Genomic DNA, 23,943 nt, shown 5'->3' with positions numbered 1-23,943 from the left:
AATGACTGAAGATTAGTGAAAACCTGACATAATTTCAGTTATATATAGAGTCAGGTGTTTGATGCAGCGTACATCACAGAATTAAAAATTTGGTTTTAGCCATTGCTACCTCCCAATGAATCCTTTGAAATGCACCACTGAGCAGAATAACAAGTAATGGGCCATCAGTCTGCTGCTTTATGAGACAGATAAATACTGAAGTGTACCAAAACAATATTAAGCAACTGTACTTTGATCATATCAGGAAACAGAAAAAAAGCAGATATGGTTTTCAAGAACTTGAAACAGAATTCTTCAAAAGAAATTAATTTGTTATCAAATCTGTTTTATACAAAATCAGTATCCTCATTTGCAAAATAGATGAAAAGGCATGAGCTGGTTGGTTGGTTTTTTTAAAAGCTATACAATAAAAAAAGAGGAAAACAGAAGCTAAAAAGATGACAATAATACAAAAGCAATTCAGAAAAAAATGTGACTACATAGAATCACAAGTTCTGGGACAGAACTTGGACTGATGCTAGTGTCTGTCTGTGTCAGGGAAAAAACTACCAGGTACCCATTTACCTGATGCCTGCTATTTCCCAGCTGATAGTTGATGCTGAAGATGTTGTGTGAAGTCTGCAGCCTTTCCTGGAAAGTTGCATCACTACTTCTTCCTTCTACCAAGCTTAGCAGTCTTCCTTTGACCTCTGTAGAGCAGGTCTATAGCACACCACAGGAAGAGGTGTTTCTGTGACAGTCTTAAACTGACCCATGAGCAGTGTCACTGTGAAAAAAGACTGTGGTCCAGCCAATGTTCACCTTCACAGTTACAGAAGCAGAATTGTCTCCTGTGGTGGTGAGCAGCTCCTAAGATCAGAGACTCAAGGAACCTCTTGCAGAGATAATGGTAATTTAGGTGAGCATTTTTTAATAAATGTGGAACAGCACAGATCTTGGCAGGATAACAGTGCTCAACTGTTTCACGTGTGTAAGGTGTTAAGTTTATGCTGTCAGGAAAGAATCCATAAGTTACACTGTTGCCTCGAGAATTACACCTTTCACGGTAATTCTGAGGCTCAGAGTAAGTCTATCACTTCTCCTCTGTCTGGTGGGAGATTTTTCTTTCAGATATGGATTATTTGGAACATGAAAATCTATATTCCTTCTTCTTCTATCCAAGACTGACTCCTAACTTTAAAGAACTTTAGTGAGATTTAATGTAAACCAGGTATGAAGACAAAAAGAACCACAAGTTAGACATTTGAAAGTTTCTTAAAGTCGCATTTCCAATTTGAATCCTGAAGCAAGTCTCTGGAATCTAGTAAAAATAAATGGGAAATGGAGGATCTCTGTTTTTAAGCTCAGCACAAACCTGTATTTGTTAACTTGATTTGTGTTGCTTAATATACTGTATTTTTGTTCACAGTTGTACTGCAGTCACACCTCCAATTGACTTTATTTCTACGAGGACATACTGAAATTAATACTTAATCATCTTCAGATACCCTCAACATAAAAATAGAATTAAATCCTCAAAATTTATATCCAATTTGTATGTGTCTTTCCTGTTGAGACTTCTATAACACAAGTAGTTTCATAGTGTTAGTAACTTACTTAAACATTTTTAATAAAAGGCTTAAATTTTATCTTCTCATAAAATATCCCTAATGCAGATAAAGTTATGGTGCATTTTATATAATCTATCAATGTTTACTTCTCTTTTATGCTTTTTCCTGAGATTTCTGTTCAAGCCTAGAAAATTCCAGCTGCCTAGGTATGAATTTAAAACAGAAGAGGGATCAAGAAATAAGAATATGTCCGGCCTACATGCACTTACCCTGAAAGCAAGAGCAGTAAACATACTGTTAATAAAAAAGTAGCAGGCATTGTACTTAAGAGAAACTTGATTGATTAAAGCCCTGACCTAGCATTTACTTTGGCTTTAACAACTCCCATCTAATCAGAAAAGGTGGCCATTTCAGTTACAGTTCCATGAGTACTTTCCTAAAATATAGTTTCCACATGGAGTTGGAGCAGTGGAAAGTCATGGAATAACACGAATGTAACCGAATTTCATCCTGCTAAAAGACTGTATAGTGCTCCCTTGTCAGACAAGAATAATTCAAAAGTGTGGATCACTTCAGAGGCTGAACCACTGCAGATATTTTCTCATAGAAAGATGTCTGAAAGTGAACAGATTATGTAGGCTTCTTACAACTGGTGCTGGAAATGTTTGAATTACTTCAGTAGGTGTGACAAGATCATTCAAGTTAATTGAGTTTGAAATGAAAAGCCGTTATTACACAGGAGAAAACAGGTTGAAAGGGTCTGGTGATGCTTGTATTTGAATAGGAGTAATTTCCATTCAGTTTTAACCAAAGCCAGACTATTCCAGACACAGCTTCAGTAGTTTTCTAACCACTTAGAGATTCCAGTTTTACTCATTTTTTTGGAAACTCCGTTTCAGTGATATATTACCATTTTAAGGGCTGTTAACTGTAGCTCTGGCTTCGCACTTTTCCTGGTTACACCAGTAACCTGCTCTTAAACCAGTGTCTGCAGCCTATAAGCTATTGTTCTTTAATTTCTGTATTTAAAAATTTTAAATGAAATCTAGTACTCTTATGCTGGGCTTAGTTTTCTATTTATTCAAACTGATGGCTGACTGAAGCGCACTGTAGCCATATCCTTACTGTTAAAAAGTGTCCTGAAATTTAAAGAAAGGGGAAAAAATAAATTCAAACCAAGTTTAGTGCATATACATTATATACCTAATAATATGCTTGAGCTATGGGTTTGTGAAAACTTGTGACAGATGCAAATGGTAGGAGTGCAGTATAGAATCTCTTTGCGTATACAGTAGAAAGACCAAGCATTGAAGTATCTACACACCAATATTAATTTTTTGTAAATGCATACAGATAGCCTGAAATTTCTCTTACCAGATTGTGTAGCAAAAGTGTGCACATACCTATGGATTGATTTGTGGCTTTTTAAAAATTAAATTACCATTTGTCTGAACTCAGTTTGTGATTTCCAGGATGCATTTGCTTTGGAATCAGAAGAAGTAATTTCAATCTCGCATGAAAGAATTAAAAAAATTTTTTTGTGTTTTTACAAACCTGTAACTTAATGCTTGGAGACAAGCTGATAAAAAAGTCTACTTAATACTTCATGTATTAAGACACAAGTTAAAAATTCTGATTTTTAAGAACTGCTAAGCATGGATTGAGTCTAACCTACTTCCTACTTGTGTGAAAAGACAATTTGATCCAAACTATAATATGTTAGTGTATTAGCGACTTTTGTTCCTATATGTCAGAGCTTTTTTATTTAATAATTTTAATTGTATTTTAAGTAAAGTTATGTAAACTACTGATTTCTTGCATGCTGTGCTCTGAAAACTGGTCTCATATCTGTCTTGGTCCACCTAACTGCATCACTTTATCTAGAGGACTTTGTTAATGAGCTGAGTGGTTCTCCTATTTGGATTTAAAGAACTAAGCTGAATTCTTGTGCTCTCCATATCAAGTCTGCAGGCCTCATTACATTCTTTATGCAATTCTGTTTTCTGTGTTCACCAGACCGTAATCACTGTAGTGTACAAACAAACCTATTGTGTGTGTGCGTGGTGACCACATATACAGGCTTTGCCAAATGCAACTGGATTCAAGGAAATTGAAGCTGAAGAACTGTGCCCAGTCTCTTGATTTCTGGTTAAAGAATGCAGCATAAGATAGCATCAAAATTACTTGCTCTCTATAAAATGAGTGAATTTCTTCATTTGGATTTTTCATAGCTTCTAATATAAAAATATATACATCCTAGAGGACAAAACCTAATTTGTAGAACAGTGATTGGTTCTCCTAATAAAAATATATGTAAAATTTTCCTGTATTGAGGAGTTTATTAAACATAATCACCTCAGTTTACATCAATGTCTACTCTGTGATCACAGTAAAACTTGTTGATTTTGATGGGAAAAAAACCCATCCAGGCACTTTGCAAAAATCTCTTAAACAATCCTTTAGTAGTTTACTTTTATTTCACTAGATAGGCAAATATTTTTTTGACTAGTTGAGTGGTATTCTTGTGATTTAAACTTGCACTGGATGCAGAACAGGAGGTGTTACTAAGTGCATTACCAATAACAAGACTTCCATACTGAAAGCAGAAGTCCAGACGTGATCTGAAGTCATAATGTTTCTACTACTCTTTTGAAACAGCTTTTTTTTTTTTTTCCCCTAAAGTATATAAGGTTATATATAAATACCTTTCTGTTTAGGCTGGGGGATGAAGAAGGAAATAGAAAAGAGAGAAAAGAGCCAGAATTTACTTAGGTTTGTAGTTAGTAATTTCCCGCTCCCCTACACCTCGAGATACCTATCTTCTTAAAATAAGATAAAAACGTTCTTTTTGCCAATTTTATTTCCAAGCCGTCTACCAATTACTTGGAAAGATGACTAGGTTCTCATTTTTAAAGGCAGAGCAGATACAACTTGTAGGCAAGACAAGTCACTGTATTGTCAGTTGCCTTAATTTTATTGGAAAATGCAACCAATTGACACAGTCCTAATACAGCAGTTCTCATGTTCATCAGAGTGGATGATTCTAATAGGACGGAATTAAAAGGAGGGTTTGGATAGGGTTTTTTCAAGCATCAAAAATCTGGTAAGGGCACATTAAACCACATAGGTGCTCTTCCACTCATCCTTCATCAGGACCATGCACACAGGCATCCCCTTCATGTGATGAAATGTGCAGCTCTGCTTCACCACAGGTCTGGAAAATACATTCTTTTTTGCTGTACTTTTCTAAAGTACCTGTTAATATTTGTGTTCTCCTGCAGAGGCCTTTTGAGAAAGAGAACAGACCGTGGCCAGTAAGAATGGTTTTAAGGAACTGTGTCAAGATTGGCTGTCTTAGAGTAAGCAGAACACAAGGTGAAGAAAAACCAAGACAGCTACTAAAAGAAAAATCATAAATATTATAATTCATTTATATTAGAATCTATTAATATATATCATGGAGTATTTTCCAATTCTTTATTATGAAAGGCTGTAAACATTGTTAAGGGCGAACATTTAAAGCTGGAACATAATCCTGAACACTAGAAAATTCCAGGCAGACAAAAGAAAACTGGTGTGTCCATACACAGGAAGCACACTAAGATAAAAATTAAGGCACACCTCCCGATTGTGTAGCTCTGACTATTTAGACAGCATTAAGACTTGCACCATACAATGCCTATTGCCTGTGGCAAAATGTAATCTCAACACAGGGGCACTTTGCTTTACACTTGGTCATCTCACACTCACAGGTAAATCTCAGTGGTCAGGTTCTTGCCCTTACACCCAGAATGGCGCTCATTTGTCTCTAGTGTCACTTTTTAGATGAACACCATCCTGAGTTGAGCATTCACTCTGGATTCAGTATAAACAAAGCACTTCTACAGGCCTTAGCTTCATATTTATAAAGCCTCACATACCTCTGCCCTGGATCTACAGACTCCTATGCCAAAGTTTCTGATTAGCATCTCGCAATAATTTCACTGGCGTAACTCTGAGCTATATACTAAATGCTTTTATCCTCTTTTATGAATCTGTTTTCCAACTTCCATCTGACAAGAAGCCACTGTGATGCAACATATATCAGTGTGTATTTCTACTTGTGGAGAAATTATAGCAAATAATGAAATAACCTTGCCAGTCTATATACAAGATCAAATCCAGATCACTGTGTCACTCCATGGGGAGAAAGTTAAACTTTCTATTTCTAGTGTAAGGACAGCATGTTAGTATTAGGGGTGCACGTATCTCTGTCTCAGTCTGTAGCAACTTATTCTCACCTCTGTCAAATTTCTGCTGCTATTTCTACTTCCTCCTTGACATTTAAATTCTGTCTACTTTTGTGATCTCTCTTCTTTTCAGATAATTTTTTATGTCCATGCAGGATATGGATCAAAGAGATGATTTCCTTCTGGAAGGCCTCACTTTAACAGAAAATGTTGATCTCTAAACGCCAGATCTAATTGGTACGACCTCCTCCAGCATGGTAATTCACCATGTCTGAAAGGCTGCTGTCAATATTAAACTTGATCCTTTTGTGCAAGAGTTATTTTGCAGAGCTATTCACAGAGGAAGCATTAATTGGTTTCTACAGCAGAGAGAAGTGCTTTCACAGAGCTGTCAGAGGTGAATTGACCTGGAAGGCCACAAGATAATCGCCTTGCTGACATTTGCATCACAGCAGTGCTGAAGGGGCTTAGAAGGGCCAGGAAGAATGAGTCACAAACAAACCTGATGGGTAACCCTTAAATACTAGCATGGCCATATTTCTCACTATACCCATTCACTTCCATGCTTCCAATATTGTCTCTACCAAAACAGTGTCTAAATATCCCACCTCTTTCTCAGCTGTTTTTTTTTTTAAATGTAAACTGAAGATGCATTGGATTTGGATAGAGATTTTTATTTCTTGCAGAGTATTGGTGGCACATCACTTAGAAGTCTAATTAGAGTTTTACATTATGTTGTGTAACTGCCTTTATATTCAGGAGTTTTTTGCAACTTTTATTCTCTTCCCACCATGTAAAACTATGAAAAGGTGAATAAAAGACCTTGGAGTTCCTTAAGCATCTGAGCTTCTGCAGTGACATGCGTACCTCTAGGGACATCTTCCCACTGGGGACTTGCAGGACCTGCATAAAGTCAGAACAATAAAATTTATGCACACACACACACACACACACACACACACACACACACACACATATGTGTCAATGACAGATTATCCACAGGAGGATAATCTTTAATCTGTAATAATAATTACACTGATGTAATTCCACCAGTATTTTTTTTTTCTAAGTGGACAAACTCTAGCAATGACCCATTGTTTACACCTGCTCTTCATTAAAAACTGTTGACTCTTCAAAAAATTGCATCCTACAGATGATGGCATCTTTAAAGAACTCACATTAACCAAGCACTGAAATCTGTGCTTGCTTTCTTCCACTTTTTTTCTTCCACTTGCATACCTTTTAGAAGTTATACAGTTTTCTATCAGCAGATGGCCATGTCGTTTTACAGCTATTTCCCCCTTCTGATGCTTTGGATTAAATGTTAGAAAGACAAAAGATCATAGCCAGCCCAACAGGAACTCCTTATGTATTTCTGTCTTGTATTTCCATCACAAGGTCAGCTTTCTTTTGAAGATTAGTTAGGTAAGGTTTTTCTATATGCATTCAGTGTCTTTTAAGTATTAATTGCAGCATTTCTTAATGATAAGGTTATAGCTAAATTAATAAGAAAAATCATGGTCAGGCATCAGTACAAGAGGACCAGTAGCTGCTTTCAGATTCTTGAGGTTTTTCAGAAAACCACCTGAAAACAAATAAACCCCAGAAATTTTCTTTGATATTATTTTGCTCTGAACTGTACTAGCAAAAAAACTTTTCAGAAGACTGCTCCTCACACAGGTAAAATATCTAATTGGTAATATATTGTTTGGTAAAATATCTGGTAAAATATACTGAGCTGTGATGCAGAAAGCTCTGATCTGAGATCTTTAGTTCCTGCTGACAGCAGAGCCTGTCTTAGGTCTAGAAAACCTCCTTAGGATGACATCAAATCTAGGAAACTTTTTAATTTCATATATATACACATATATGTATATATGTGTATATTTTTTTTTCTTATTAGAGTCACGAGCCACTGATATGGGGCACGATGTTTGCTGTAAATTCTCATCAGGCTGAACAAAGACACCAGACATACGTCAGAGAATGCTTGTGCTTTTATTGTGTCGTTGCCATAATTCTGGTGGCCAGCTCACTATTTAGACCAAAAGGTGTTGGCTAACAAACCCTTAAATTCTTACAATACATTTTCTGAAAAGTGGTGGCTAACAAGTCCTTAATTTTATGCAGTACAATCAATTCCCACAACAAACTTCTCAAACATGCTGGCTACCAAGCCACAACACGTGACCAAAGGTGCTGGCTCACAATACACCACTTCTCAAAGATGTTGGTTAACAAGGCAAAACACACTTCCACAAGATCCCCACTCCCACAGCAAACTTCAGTATAGAATATGGAGTATAATATGATAGCCACACTTTGCCCAGACAAAGAAAGGGAGGAGAGAAATAAAGGCAAGAAAGAGAACAAAGAGGATCACCAGTTCACAGATATCACATTCAGCCTGATACCTGGATGGACTAGAGCTGGGCTAAAAAGTAAGAGAGTAAGAGAAAGAAGGGAAAAAGTCAGTGAAGGAGTTGGATCTGCTTTACTTTATAGTTAACCTGGTGCATGCCACTTATGTAAAATAGATTTTTTGTGTTTACTGTCATATATAGAGAGACATATTTAGAGAATAGTTTCCCTAAAAGATTGGATGATTGGATACAGCACTTATTGCCATGGTTTAGTTGATATGCTGGTGTTAGGTCATAGGTTGGATTTAGATGATCTCAGAGGTCTTGTCCAACATAACTAATTCTGTGATTCTGTGATTCTCCATGTTATTACATTGTTCCAACAAACCAATGTCCTTCCTGAGCTGGGGATCCCAGAGCTGTATGCAGCACTCCAGGTGGGGTCTCACGAGAGCAGAGAAGAGAGGCAGAATCCCCTCCCCCAACCTGCTGGCCAAACTGCTATAGATGCAGCCCAGGATACGATTTGCTTTATGGGTTTTCTGACCAGTGCACATTTGCTGGGTCTTGATATGTCCACCCCCCCAGCCTTTATAGACACCACATCACCTCAGGTTATATTTCCCACTGCCTTCAATGGAGTCATGTAAGCTGTGCAAGCCATGGTGCACTGTACATTTTGTTTACAGAGTGATGTCTCCAGAACAAGTGGAAATCATGGGTTTGCCTTCATGTTAGTATACCAGGGCTTACAGCTGCCAAACAGTGGCAGCTGAATACTCAGAAGAGATATTTTTTAAGAATACAGAAATGCAAGTAAAGGAGTACTGGTTTTAGCTGGGATAGAGTTAATTTCTTCCCAGTAGCTGGTACAGTGCTGTGGTTTGGATTCAGAGTGGGAATAATGTTGATAACACACCAAGGTTTTGGTTTTTGCTAAGTCGTGTTTATCCTAAATCAAGAACTTTTTTTAATGTCTCATGCTCTGCCAGTGAGGAAGTACACAAAAGAAAAACTGGGAATGAGCATAACTGGGACAAGTGACTTGCCAAGAAGATATTCCACACCACAAAACATTATATCCACTATATAAACTGGGGTATTGGCAAGGAAGCAGGACTGATTTGTGTTCAGGGAGAGGGTCAGGCATCAGTCAGTGAGTGACAAGAAATTGCATTGTGCTTCACTTGTTTGGTTTTTCTTTCCCTTTTAATTATCATTAGTATTATTATTTAGTAGTAGTATTATTATATTTTACTTTGTTTTCAGCTGTTCTTATCTCAACCTGTAATTTTTACTTTTTGATTCTCCTGCCCATTCTGCTGGGGTAGAGAGAAAGAGGAGGGGCTGAACGAGCTTCTGCACAGTATTTAGTTGCCAATTTGGTTTAAATCACAGGGAAGTAATTCCCTCGGTAGATTTTTCTAAGCTTTGCTGAGTTACTACAAATTGCGACTTAACAGATGTAATTTCTATTACAGATCTCTTTGGCAAGCTAACCCTATTTCTCACTCATCTGTGTGTGACAGTGCCCTTCTCTCCCTTCAGGCCTTAAGGAACTCCACCAGAGCACAGAACTTTGCCGTGACCTTTTCACCCCTTACAGCATCTGCTGGAAATGAGCTATGTGGTTCTTTCGTAGAAGGGGAGGGGGGGGGGGGGGAAAGACAGTCAAATTACATCGAATAGATGTTAGTGTGGTACATTAAAAGACAGACAATTCTTAACATTATTTACAAATTAGAGGACTGAAATAATCCAATCTTCTTATAAAATATGAGTCTGTTATGGTTTAGCTAAATTTTCATACCATTACGTGGTTTTGGAGAAGCACGGAGGACTCGCCCCACCCTCTCCCAGGATGGGGAGGGGGATGGGGATGGGGATGGAGGAGGGGTCACACCCCGCCCCGGCCATTAGACCGGCCGGGATTGGAGCTCGGGGAGCGGGGTCGGTGACATCTTTTTTTTTTTTTCCTTTTTAAATATTGTTACTTAATTGTTGTTTTGTTCTGTTTTGTTCTCCGTTTTTAGTAAAGTTGTTATGCGTTTTCACACTCCACTTGAACACCTTATAATTTCAAAAATTTTCGTAGTTTTTGGGGAGAGGGGACCTTCCATCGGAGGTCCCACCTCCGGGGACACGCTGTGAATAAACCAAGACAAAGTCCGCAGAAACCCAAACCCCTCATTTATCATCTTTATAGCCCCTTGCTGTCAGCGTAATTTCTCCTAAGTTGTGAGGAGGTGGTGAAATGTCATGGCCACTGAGCAACTACCATTTGTTTCAGGGAAAAAAAAACCCAACTTGTCAATCCTCTTTGGATTTCCTCTGGTCATAAATTTTGTTCCTGTCTGGGAAGTTTGCATGTGAGGTTGATTACTTTTATGATGTTAGGCAAAGTGATGTTTGCACCTCTCCCTAAAGGTCTCCTCATGTTAATGCTTCCATGGGAAATGCCACATCTATTAGTGATGACAGATGAAGAATGTTTCTGTTGGTTGGTTAGCAACACAAAGGCCTTATGATACCTCCATCCCATGGGTGCCTGACTGAGCTTAGGCTGTAGCTCTTGCATGCCATTATGGCCCACAGTGGAGGAAGAGCAACGAGGGAAACCCTACCACACATCACTGCTCTGTAGAGTCTTTTGTTGTAGTCCCTTTGGTAATTGCTTAAAGGCAGGTTAACAGGAGCTTACCCTTTCTTCCTTGCTTCCTTCCTTGTTTCCTTGCTTACTTGCTTCCTTCATTCCTGTATTCACATTAGAAAATTTCCTCTTGCCTTATTTTTATTTGATATATTTCACATATTCAACAGCATTTACAAGCCACACATATTTTAGGCAAAATGATTTGTAATTACCATCAAGTTCTCTAAAGAAGGCAACTACAAATGCATTTACTTAATCTTTCTCTTTCTCAGTTGCAATTTGTCCTTCATTTACTGCTCTCCCTACTGTCTCAGATGGTGTCTTCTACCCTCCCTTGACATCAAATGCATGAAAACCTTATAAATTTTCCAAAATATAAAAAAAACAACCCAAACCCATGCATTCTGATTTATTTTGTGTGTAACTCATAAGTAAGAATTTCCTATTTGGAGACATACATAATGTGAGTACAGGCAAAAGAGCTAGCAAATCCAAATTTCTACTTCAGTTTTCCTAGCTTATCTTCAACATCTCTTCTCCTATTTGCCCACTGGACAGTGGGGCAGAATTAAAGGAGTCTCCTATTAAGCACAAAGTATCAAAAATCTTCCACTGCTGTCCAACCAGCCAGAACCATAGGCTGGCCTGGACAGGGAAGGCAATACAGTTTTGAGAGATTCAATTCTTTCTTCATCCAGCCCTTTTTTGTTTGTATTTAGATTGGAAAAATACAAAAATTCACTATCATTAAAAGGCCACAATAAAAGGATTGTTTAGTATATTAGACAACCTGGAAGAGTTTATGACATGTTTGGAATTAAAACTTATTCCCTAAATGTGTAGCAGGTTTCTGTGCCTGGGTTTTGGTAGCAGGGGGTAGCTTCCCTTTCCTGTGGAGCCAATGCCAGCCTGCTCCAGGACGGACTTCTGCTGTTGGCCAAGGCCAAGCCAATCAGGAGTAACAGTAACACCTCTGTGATAACAAATTTAAGAACAGAAGGTTGTGGCACAGAAAAAATTCCAGCCAGAGAAGAGCAGAGGGAGAACATGAGAACAACAAGGTAGACACCGAGGTCATTGCAGAAGGAGGGGCAGGAGGTGCTCCAGGTGCCGAAGCTGAGGCCCTGCAGCCCGTGGGGCAGCCCATGGTGGGGCAGCTGTGCCCCTGCAGCCCATGGAGGGACATCGGGGTGCAGAGACCCCCCTGCAGCCCTTGGAGGAGCCCGTGCTGGAGCAGGGGGATGCATGAAGGAGGCTGTGACCCCGTGGGAGGCCCAAGATAGAGCAGGGTCCTGCCAGAGACCTGCAGTCTGTGGAGTGGGAAGCCCACACTGGAGCAGGTTTTTCTCATGTAGGAATTGTGGCCCCTGTGGGGGACCCACATCAGTAGAGCTCATTTGTGAAGGACTGCACCCCATGGAGAAGTGACCCACAGGACAGCATTTTGGGAAGAGCTGCTGCCTGAGGGATGGACTCACTCCAGAGAGGTCCATCAAGGATTGTCTCCCATGGGAGGGACACCACGGGAGCAGGGGAAGGAATCCTCTCTTGAGCAACGACAGAAACAACTGACCGTAACACCCGTTCCCCGTCCTGCTGCACCACTGGGGGTGGGGAAGGGAGAACATGGAAGGAAGGAGGGTGGGGAGAAGGTGTTTTTAGGACTGTTTTATTTCTCACTCTTTGGCTCTTTTCCAGTTAGTAATAAATCTAGTTACTATCCCCACTTTGAGTCTGTTTTGCCCATGAAGGTAATCAGTAACTGACCTCTCCCAGCTGTTATCTCAGTTCATAACTCTTTCATTGTTTTTATTCTCTTCTCCGTCCAGTTGCAGAGGGAGAGTGAGAAAGTGGCTTTAGTGTGTACCTGACATCTGGCCAGGGTCAACTCACTACAAAATGTAAGAAAATGTTTAGAAAGTTTATGGTCCCATGAATTTACAGGATGGACTGAAATTATGGGAAATCTCAATACCAATTCAAGTGTGTTACATGAAAGGGTAGAGTTTTGATATTGCCTGTTGGTGTCCCCAGGAAAGTCATGACCTCTGTGTCTGACCTGTCAGTCAGCATCTTGTAATGAGATCCTTCACCAACAGATTCACAAGATCAGAGGATGATTCGATTGCCCTTGTCAGGAGGGCTCAGCCAACAACATGAAGACTCTTTAGCAGGCCCTGTCAAGGTATTATCAGCTGCTGGCAACTGAAAAGGCTCACTCTAATACTTCACAGAATAACACTCTTTATTAATACCAATTCTGACAGGTTAATAAGGTCCTTGGTCATTGGTGATAGGGTCTGGCTGTAAAAATATGTTTGAAAGCAATCTACTGTTACATATTTAGCAAGCAAAAACTCTAATCCTAAAAGCAATATTTAACATATCTAGAGTATAATTCTTACCTAAGGTGCATCCCTTTGGGTAGGGAAGATAAGCTCAGCCTGTCAACAGGTCTCAAAAGTTTCGGTGGAGTCTTCTCGAACTTTCCCCCCAACCTCAACTTACTTTTGTATTATTTCTTTATGTTTAGGTGGAGCTTGAGTGGCTGTAGTCATAAATGCCTTTTATTTCTGATGTAAAGTTCTCTCACCATACCTAATGGAAGGGGGGTTGTTGTGGCTTGGCATCTGAAGAGGGGGTTTTGACATGTTGTTTAGCTCAGCTGTAGAACACCTTGATTCTCCCTTGGCTGACAGGTACTGTATGGTCTCGTGATCATGACAGTATCACAATGTTCCCCTTTCTGCTTTGATTTTAATGGAGGGGGGCCACATAGTCTCCAATTTGTTCCACTCTCTGCTCCATTCCTCTGAGCAGATGATTATCATTGTATGGAGAGGATGTCGACCTCATTCCATCCAGGCAGTCACAGCTGCTTTTACCCTAGAATTTTTAGCCTCCTCTAAATTTTAACCCTATCCATCACCCCCCAAAGTGTTTTAATTATACAAAACCAAGCAATGATCTCAAGTAATGTCACTTGTAAAAATATGCTAGGAAAAACTAGAGATCCTGAACAAGCAGGACGCTATGATATTATATTGGATGCAAACCCAATTTCTATAGAAAAATACCACTACAAATCCAAAAATGCTGAGGCAGTGTACAGTGACAAACTTATGAATGTTGGTTTAATTTTGCATCGGTTGAACCCCTTACTGTGACATGTCATGTGGATTGCCTTGACTTTTGAATTTCCTATATCACTGAAATTCTGATAAAGCAGCATTCTCTGTACAAATCCCCTTGTTATTTCTTGTCCAGTTACATACTGTAATAAGAAGCCAATTATGCAATAGTACAAAAAGACACTCTGGAATGATATAAAGGAAAGTCTGTACTGATAAATAATGAAATAGCAAGTTGGGAATCTGATGGCATATATTCTTTAAAATAATTCTAATTAAAACAAAATGTGGAAGTTTAAATAAAATATTTTAAACTTCCAAAGGGGTGCATTGCTGTCTTGAAGCTGAATTATCTGTCTTCAGGCTGATTTTTGTCACCTTTTGTAAATGTAACTGATGTCATTGGATAACTTCTACAATAGAAGTTACTTAATAAAAAAAACCCTTTGTGTTTCAAGCACTGTGCAAGATTACATCACACAAATTCATTAGGTAGGCAGAGCTTATGTATTAGATAGGTGGGTTCATGAAAATTTTGCTGTTATAAAAGATGTCACTTCTTATCCTTTGGCATGCTTGATTTGTGGAAGCCTCACAGTGCACCCTGCACAGAATAAAAAATATTTTCTTTCTAAACTAGACCCTGTGTCTGTGTTTAGAGACTTCCTAAAATCAGCAACAAGGGGGAAAAAAAAAATTAAAATTCTCCTTTCCACAGGGAATTCTATGGCATAGGAAAGCTGCTTAGTTTTACCAGAGGTGATTTGGTTCAAAAGCTGAAACAGAAGGGTACGGAGAGTACTATGGAAAACTCAAAATTACATGGACTGTATTTTTTTTTCACTGGAACAAATGAAAAGGAAAAGGAGAAATGTATTTTGTGTTGAAGCAGACGTTCCGTTTAACTGGAAATAAAAGGCTTTCCTTCTGTGACAGTTTTGGGAATGGCCTTGGAAAGGTTTTCAGGACAGGGACAATTGGTTTCCCATGGGATTGACACTCACTCTGGATCACTTCCCAGCTTTGCAATGAATGCCTTAACCATCAAGATATCATCTCAGTGACTGATACCCTGGTCTACAGACACAGTCACTGGGCGCAGGAAAAGCTACAAGAACAATTCCCAGAACCAATCACACCATGCTGCTGACCTCCCGTATGTGCCTTGGCAACCTTCACTTTCCCTTGAAAGGAATCTTCGTTTTCCATCATCCCTCCTCTGCTGCTCAGGGCAGTTAAGCAAGGAAAAACCTTCACGGCTTTGGCTAGAAGTGGTTGGAGGTAATGAGGGGGGATGGAGGGGAAGGGCTGTATTCAACAGCAAAATGAGCAAGGGAGAAATGACGATTTAAAGGCAAAGCTCCTGGGCCTTTGAATCTGTTATCCAGAGAAACACTATCTCTACCCAGCCCAGACAGCCTGGTTGGCGCTGTTACAAAGATCACAGATCACCAGCACAGCCTCTCCTGTTGGTATAATAAAGACAGCTGCACTCATTAGAGATGGGTTCCTGTTTGCAGAGAGGAAGTTCTCCCTACATCCAGATCTGTTTAATGAGGTTTCAGTGGATTTAGTTTTGTTTTGTTTTGTTTTCAAATTATTATGTCAGGCATTGTTTTCAGCTGAATTCTTTTTTTATGTACTAGAACTTGCACTACTGAGAACAAAAATCTTTTACTTATTTTCCAGGCAACATGGTGGATATTAAGGCAGGGCAACTTTCTGAAATAATAACAGCTCCTAAACTGTGCTTCATGGTGTTGGTTATTCTGCTGAGAATGTGGTGTACTGACAGCTGTGAAAGCAAAATTCCTCAACTTCTCAAGATCTGCTACTGCAAATGAATGTTGTGAGCTACAAGAAATAATTTCATGCATCTGAGTATTTTGGACTGTCCTGCAGTCCAAGCATAGGTTTTTGAAAGGGACAAGATCACAAAGAAGTCTACTAAAGAATTAGATAAAAATAACACAAAGAATAACATTTCCCTAGATTAAAGAACTCTTCGCTTCAGAAAAGCTACACTATTAAGAAGTATATCCTCATTATGTTTTGTGGAAGATGTGAAAATATGTTTGAAATGATTTGAAAAATGCAAAAAAAATTCAGTTTCTGTGCTATTTCTAGAAAGAGGGACAGGACACAGACTTGTAGCAGGCAGAATGAGAAGGCTGCAGGTGTTTGCATCTTGTTATCTGACTTGGAGTAAATTGGACTTCAAAACCAAAGTCATCAAGGTGAGACTTTTATGAAGAAACAACAAAAGAATGAAAATTCTTGTTAAATGATTTTCAAATAAACCAAATAATTAAAGATTGGTGAAAGAGAAAAAGGCTCAATGACTAATTAGATAAGGTATGGTCTTCTGGAGCCAGCAATTGTTTGGGAGATTTCAGAAAAACCACAAACAAGGTGCTTTGTTTTGTTTCTGACAGGAATTGTGCAAAGTTGGAGTTCCTTGATGTTGCATGTCCTGCTTTGTCTGACTATAGCTATGGCCATATGTTCAAACTTGACAGAATGGGTGAAGATAAAAGCAGATTTAGGTTTTTTCCCTCAATAAGACTAAGGTTTTCAACTAAAGCACTGAGATCTATATCCACTTCTAAGACAAAAGACACAGAGGTCTATGTGCAGGAGATACAGTTTCAGGAGTGATTTATGCAGGCATTGGAATGTTTGGAGTCAAGAAAAAAAATCCATGATATAGGCTCTGAAAGGGATGCCAGAGTGGCAGTGGAATTTAATGACAACTGTGATATCAGTGTTGCAAGGCTGTTGAATGAGTCAGAAAGTATTTTTATTCTCCTTCTTGTTCATCCATTTTTCTTTAAGTGAATACTCTTTTTCTGTACTCACTAAATATATGTCTCATGACTAAGTTATCACCTCTTTATATCTCTGATGTGTACAGCGGGAGCTAAAAAGAGAGTTAGCTCATTTTTTCACTGCTATTGTGGGCCAGATTGTCTATATATCTAAAACTCCCACTAAAGGTAGCACAAGGTAGGAATGTCAAAGAATACGGGATAGGGTTTTAGTTATGAAAATTTAACACGTTGTAGCTGGAGAGTTTTATAAACCACTAGTGTCCAAAAGAATCAGACTATCATTACTGAAAATGATAACATCATAACTCATCTTGTTGTACTGGACAATTTTAATAAAAAAGGAATAATTAAGACTCACTAAATATTACATATACTGTGCTCACATACAAGCTATTTACTAAAAGTGATTTCAAGCTGGTATTCTGATATTTTGTATCAACACAATCAACACTCTATTTTACTGTTAATAAAGATAAACCATAAACAATCACTCCACATTTTTTCTTCTGTATAACTTTATAATGTCTCTTCCTCCCTCCCTGGAAGAGGAAGAAAGTTGGTGTGAGAAGAGACATCCAGTACCAAGAGGGACCAGGACATGGGGTGGAGTTGGGGTAGAGCCATAGTTACTGGTCTATATATATAACCTCAGTTACTAGCATGTGAATGTAGCCACTCCCTGTCTTCCTCAAAATTACTTAGATAGGGATACTCCAGAGAACTAATGCTTTTTCTTTGCATCAGTAATTGTAACATTGTAGATAGATTCTGAAAACTGGTAGTGCTCAAAAGGCCTGGTTAACTCTTGGAGGCTGAAAGCCAAAAAGGATGTCAGACAGATTCACCTCTCCAGTTCCTGCGCTGTGCTTTGGCGCTGGAGGCATGTGGCTCTAGGACTGGCACTGTGGCAGCACAGGGCAGCTGTTGGCACATGTAGGAGCTTTCTTGAGCTACTGTCCCATGTACCCCTGGCACATCCTGGAGTGCACTAAGCCCCCACTTTCAGCCCTTCAGTAATTTTAAAAGGAGAGTGTAACCACGTGCGAGACCCAATGGAAACTTCACACACACCAATATGATGCTTTTGAAGCTACATCTTTATTGGAAATTATACTTACTTTTATACAGTTCAATAACTACCACATATTTGACTACTTAACTTATTATTGGTCACACACACAAAACACACATTGTTTACACGATTATTATTGGTTAGCCAACATATCTTATTTTCTAAATTCTTCTCCTTCTAAATCTAACCACAATACTTTATTTACATGCCTCCTGACAGGTCCAGCTCAAACTCCCACCTGCAGGTGCTGTTTTTCTCGTTCCTGCAGATGTCCAGTCCTTGTCATGTTCTCAAAACACTTAGTCCTTGAGACTCCTCAAATTCCCATCAGCTGATTCACCTCTGCCTTAACCCAGAAGGTCTCTAATTCTCCTACAGGAAAGTTGCAACTTCAGTGAACAGAGCAGCCAAACTCTGCTTCTGGCCCACACACGTTGCCACAATTCCAGACTGATTGGCCTAGACATTACCATAACCACATTTCCAAATTAGATCAGGCCTTCTGATCAAAGAACTGGGAACATTTAAGCAAAGCTGTAATTTACATGTATATGTAATTATACATACACATATACATATACAGTTTGATTGGACAAAGATTTAACACAGTGACATTCAATACTTTCATGCCAAGTAAAACTGATTCTCACTGATTCCATGGCCCTGAGTTAAAAGGAACCACAGATGCTGAAAGGAAAGTAATAACAATAATGACAGTAGAAAAGGCATCCTACCATGTACCCAGTTTAAGCAAAATTTGAGAATGAAAGTGATAAACAGCAGACTGTAAAAGGTATGCCTTTATGTAATTTTTTAAGTCAATGTCACTAAGCAATGAACAAGCTCACCTCTAAAACCATTAGAGAAGGAAAAAATGCCTTCCTCTTTCTCAGTGCATGTAAGCAGAAGAGAAAAAAACTACATGTAAAAGACTATGCCATCCATCTCAGTACTTCAGCAGCCCCAGCAATATGTTAAATTTAGTTGTCATACTAGAGCAATGCGGTTTTATCATGAAAGCTCTGAAAGTGTAAAAGTTACTAGCCTATAGGAACAACAGTGTTATTTAAGAAACTGTCTACTCAGCCTATCTCTGCAGGAAAGGTAGAGACTACCAGCCCAAAACTACCCATAGATCCTCTTTCAACAGTGCTTTGAAACAGCTTTGGAATGAAGCACCCTGATGCTGGTGGTAAAAAAAGTCTCATCTCTACCAGAGCATACTTTCATACAAGCTCCCATCATACTTTTCTGGAAACCCAACAATACTGAAGGCTTTTATAGCCAATACACCCCCACTACAAGAACTGGAATCTGTGTTTGTTTATGGTCCACAAGGACCGTAGAGTGAGATGTGATAATACCTGTTAAGTTTCATACAAGCTTTTATAACTCTGAGCATGACCTTTGGACAAAAGAGCTTAAAGACTGACAGGCAGAAAAGGGTTAGAAGCATTATCAGCAACCTACTTTAAAGCAGAATATATAAAAGGGGGGTTTATTGGGCTTTTGTTTGGTTGGTTTGGGGTTTTTTTGTTTGTTTGTTTTGTGGAGGAAAATATAAAGTTGGGTTTGAAAAGAGCATGAACTCCTTTGGACTCCTCCTGGAGCCTGCCGTTTACAGCCTAAATGCCAAGAGACATCATGACAAGGGCAGACCAGAGCAGATTCAAAGCAGGAAACAGGTTAGCATCAAAGTAGAGGCATTCTAGAGAGAAAGTTCAGATAAACCTAGGGTTCCCCTAGAGATTAATGGAAACAATTTACAGGATGATGGGAAACCAATAAGCTAAACCAAAAACTGATGTAGTAACATGTCGGGCTCAGACTAAGCACAGCCTAAGCTTTCTTCATTTCATGTTTCTCGTGGACTATTTTTCAGCATTGTACGTACCATGATCAGGAAACAATATAAGACTGGTAGACAGGCACATCCATGCATGTTACTGCTTCCATGTATTATCCTGAGTTGACTCTTAAGACAGTAAATGAAAATCTGGAAGAGTAATACATCAAAGAAGTGAAGTTACAACATTACTTTTGTATTGACACAGTTTCACATAATACACTGGCTGCTGGAAACAGCCACAACAAGGGCTGGGCTCAGTCTGCCAAAGGGTCCTATTCTGAAACAAACATGGCTATTGCTCAAACCCTGGCTCAGAGCTGACTCCTATTTCTAGTTCTGCATAACCAAACTCTTGTCACTTACTGCTGGGTCTCTCCACTCACAGGCTCTCAGGATCCCTGGAAGGATGAAACACTTAGACCTTAGCCTTTCTCTCCTCCCAGCTAAGCCACTGTCCTGACCGAATTTTACTTGTTTTGCTCTCTTAGGAGTGGTTGCTAAAGGCCAGTAACTGCACTTTGCTTGAGATGGGTGTGTAGAGGCAAGCCCCTCAGCTTCAGACACCTACCGCAGCCTTGGCAGGGTCCCTGGCTCTCCTTTACCAACTCTCTCCTGCTTCACAGTGTGCCCAGCTGGTGGGGGACAACAATGCTTTTCCCATCGCTTTGATGAAAGCTGTCTCACCAAAGCTGTCTCAGTGCCAGCATCCTTCCAGATACTGTGACGCTCTCTTTGCTCTGATAATTGCCTGTTGATGCATCTCTGTGCTGCTGCAAACTTGTTTCTGCCTAGATCTGTAAAACTTCACAGGACATCACTGAACACCTGACAGAGGGAAACAGAGGCAGAGCTTAACAGGATTTTGGGAAAGTCCTGCTTCACACCTCCTGGTGTACAGGATAATATCTGCCTTGTTGCAGTTGAATTCCTTGCAAAGTCCTGCTGCAGTTTCTGAACTTTGCACAATACCTGTGTCTGGTTACTTATGAGTCATTGCAGATAGTGCAAGAAGAATCAGTATGTGAAACCACAGATAAGTAGTGAAAATTCACATGGTCAGACTTGTTTGTTTCCCTGTCATGGGAGCAAAATTTTATCAGTCTGCCTCTAATTACCTATTATTGTGTGTATCTATCATTATACTTCATAGTTTTACCTTCTTCTTATTTTTATATTGTTGTTTTATTCTTATTTCCTTCTGTGTTTTTCATCCATTGCTGTGAAGGAAATGCACAATTTCTCTGTCTATAAATTTTAACCATAAAATCATATTAGTTACTGTTTTATCATTGTAATGAAACAATACTGTGTAGAAAGGAATGCCTGTGGGGCTGTCTTCTGAGTGTACCAGTATCTGATGACCTAGCCACACCCAAAAGGCAACAGGAAGTAACTAACTTCCTTCTTTGAGGTTCCTTCCTCTGAATCTCTTACAAGAAGAAACCATAAGCCCATAAAACAGACAAAAATGTTAATTTCTAACATTTCATAAAGTTACCTGTCATCTTGATGTACATAACAGATGACAAGCTAGTAGAGAAGAGGTTTGCATGGTGACCTTCCATAGGTTAATTTTTACATTTATTCCAAGGTCAAATCTGCTCAGCTGCATCAGAGAAACACAGCTTAAAAACGAAGTGTTTGTGATAGGAAACACCTTTATGACAGGCAGATGGAGCTGATGGAGTAGTTTAATGAGGTGATGCCACATGATCACCATATACTTGAGCATCATGTCAAACATTTGTTCCAGATATTTTTTCCTGACTGTGTTTATATAATAATTCAATTATCATCAATGATGGTTCTTTTTCCAGTATAAACTACAAACTTCAAGGATGTTATTAATCAGTGGGCTGGGAACTAAGGTGATGCAGCCAAGTTGTATCTCCAGCCCTTGCTTTCCTGCACATCTGGATAACTCAAACAACCCAAACAAGCAGCATGCACTTTTTGACTTTTTCTGTAATTAGAAGGTTTGAGATGAACCAGGGTTTAGAACCACTGAACTAAGCTAACCTTCCTGATGTGGGAAACACTTTGACACAGTTTCTGATGCTGTGATAGCTGCAATAGAACCAGGACATTTTCCCTGGAGCAGCAGCTGCAGAGGAAAAGATGAAGTACTGAGCCACTGTTCTCAGTTTTACTGTTATGTTCTGTACACGCTCAAAGAAGTCACTTTATCTGCAGTTTGTCTTCTACATCTGGAAAGGAGGGACAGACTGATCAGTTTATTGAAAGCACAAAATGCATCATCTTTACTGAGGAGAGCTAGTAAAAATGCAAAATTTCTGTTCTGGTTAATGCTGATTTTTCAAAAGATGAGGGGGGAAAAATGAGAACTGTTGATACAAGACAATGTGGGTCATGATGGTGGGGCAGGGTGCACAGAGAAGAACAATTTCTGGATTTAAAATCTCCCTTTGGAAAAGGAATGGAGGAACTCCAGGAGCCCTGTCCCCAGGGAAGCTGCTGAGGCAGGAGCACTGCACACTGCCACCCTGATCTGGTATCTGTCAGCCCACTCCAGCTTCTATGCCCTTTGAAGTGCTTTTCTTCACAGCAATCAATCAAACACTTCAGTGAGAAAAACAGATAGCTTCCAACTGGGAATTCAAGATCTTCAGGGGTTGTTTGTTTGTTTGTTTGTTTTTAAATAACATTTTCTTTTTAAAAAAACGAGCAACCATTTTTAGGCATGTCATGAGATGCTCTCAGCAGGTCTTTTTCCTGAACAGAACCAGACATCAAAGACCTGCAGTGTTTTCTGGGAACATGAGAAGAGGAGGATGGAGAGTATCCCACCAGGTGGTAACACTGAGCCTGCTGTTCTGTGGGCAGACATATGCCTGGAAGTGGGATGGTCAAACACTATTGGAGTAATTTCTGCTCACCACTCGATTCCAGGAAGTCTCCATTAACATACAGGGTAGCTATCTTACCCCTACATCTGCATAGATAGAGGGAGAATAAAGCAGAAATCAAAGTCCTCTGCTATCTGTTTTCCCCTGCAGAAATCCACTTACAGCAACAGATATTTACTTCAAAGGAAGTTCACTAATATGTTAAAACCAAAAATTACTTGTAAACCTGCATAACTAAGCACCATCTGGCAGTTCTTGTCATAACAAACCTATTGTTTATTTAGGTAGACTTTAGGCTTTAATTAGACACCAGGGAGCAGCATCCCTGCAAAGAAAACTCCTGACCTCAAGCCTAGCAGATGTGAGCTGCTTCTTTTTTACTTCTTTGGGAAAATCATCTATTACAAACAAACACAATTCCCAGTGTTTTAACTCTGGGATACTCATCTAGGAGAAGAGTTTAAATGTAATATCTTAATCTCATGGTTTAGACCTTCTGAGAAGGGAATGCAATCATTCAGCACTTTTTTCCCTTCATTTTTAAGCTCAGACAGGGGAGTGGCTCAGATATGCCCTTGACACAAGAAAGAACTGTTGGTCAGTTGTGTTTACATCTGAGTTTTCCACAAAAAATTTAATGTTGGGGAACAAATTTTTGTCTTGCTGACTAATCTATAAAACTGCAAAGACTTTAAATGTATGTAATGTAGAGTAACTGCAGTGATAAAGGAAGTTAATCTCTTTAAAAGACTCACTATGGTAGAGCCTATTTAGTGCAGGTAGAAATACTCCTGCTATACTGCTGCAAGTTGTCACAGTTAAACAATATTAACTAGAAAATGTTCCCTCCTAGCTGGGAGCCTTTGGTATAAATTACCACGAGAGAGAGAGAGGAATGTCAGTGATAACAGCAACTCTCCCATTTTCCTCCCCAGGATTGTGTTTTAGGTGGTATGACAATTTGAACACTGAATATTGGCCAAGCCTGCAAAGGGAGTCTTAGTGATGACACATCACTGTCATCAACTGTATCCTTAAGTGACCTGGAACATATTAGCATTGTGAGGTAGTGCTCCTAGCTGTCACCATGCCAAAGAGTAAAGCAATCTGAAGTGAGGAGTTATGACTTCCTTTCCAGCCCTCTCACACCTCCTGTTTTAAGTCAGTGTACACCACAGACCTACTTGTCTAACCCCTAACTGTGGTGCAAAACTGATGACAATGTGATCAAGACGAGCATCAGACTGTAAACAGACGTACTTTTCAGTTGTAATTGTTGGCAGTATAATAAAAATAAAGGTAGTAGTAAGAGTAGTAGAGCACATCACAACTATTTCTATAGAAAGCATTGAATTAATTTGAGCAGGGTTTTTGTTTATTTGGTTGGTTTTGGGTTTT

At 39.3% G+C, this 23,943-nt stretch overlaps 1 long non-coding RNA gene across 1 annotated transcript; it reads right to left on the bottom strand.

The window, feature by feature from the left end:
• Positions 1-6,435: 6,435 nt before the first annotated feature.
• LOC114058712 lies at positions 6,436-7,076 on the bottom strand. Its single transcript, XR_003571527.1, has 2 exons — positions 7,019-7,076; positions 6,436-6,682 (listed from the first exon to the last, which is right to left on the bottom strand). It is a non-coding gene; the product is annotated as an uncharacterized LOC114058712 (long non-coding RNA).
• Positions 7,077-23,943: the final 16,867 nt, after the last annotated feature.

The sequence above is a fragment of the Empidonax traillii genome, unplaced genomic scaffold (genome assembly GCF_003031625.1).
Source record: "Empidonax traillii isolate 1590-97213 ecotype Southwest subspecies unplaced genomic scaffold, ASM303162v1 scaffold183:size818647, whole genome shotgun sequence".
Taxonomy (NCBI): domain Eukaryota; kingdom Metazoa; phylum Chordata; class Aves; order Passeriformes; family Tyrannidae; genus Empidonax; species Empidonax traillii.
The sequence above is the reverse complement of the archived record's forward strand: the minus strand, read 5'-3'. Positions and strand labels throughout refer to the sequence as shown.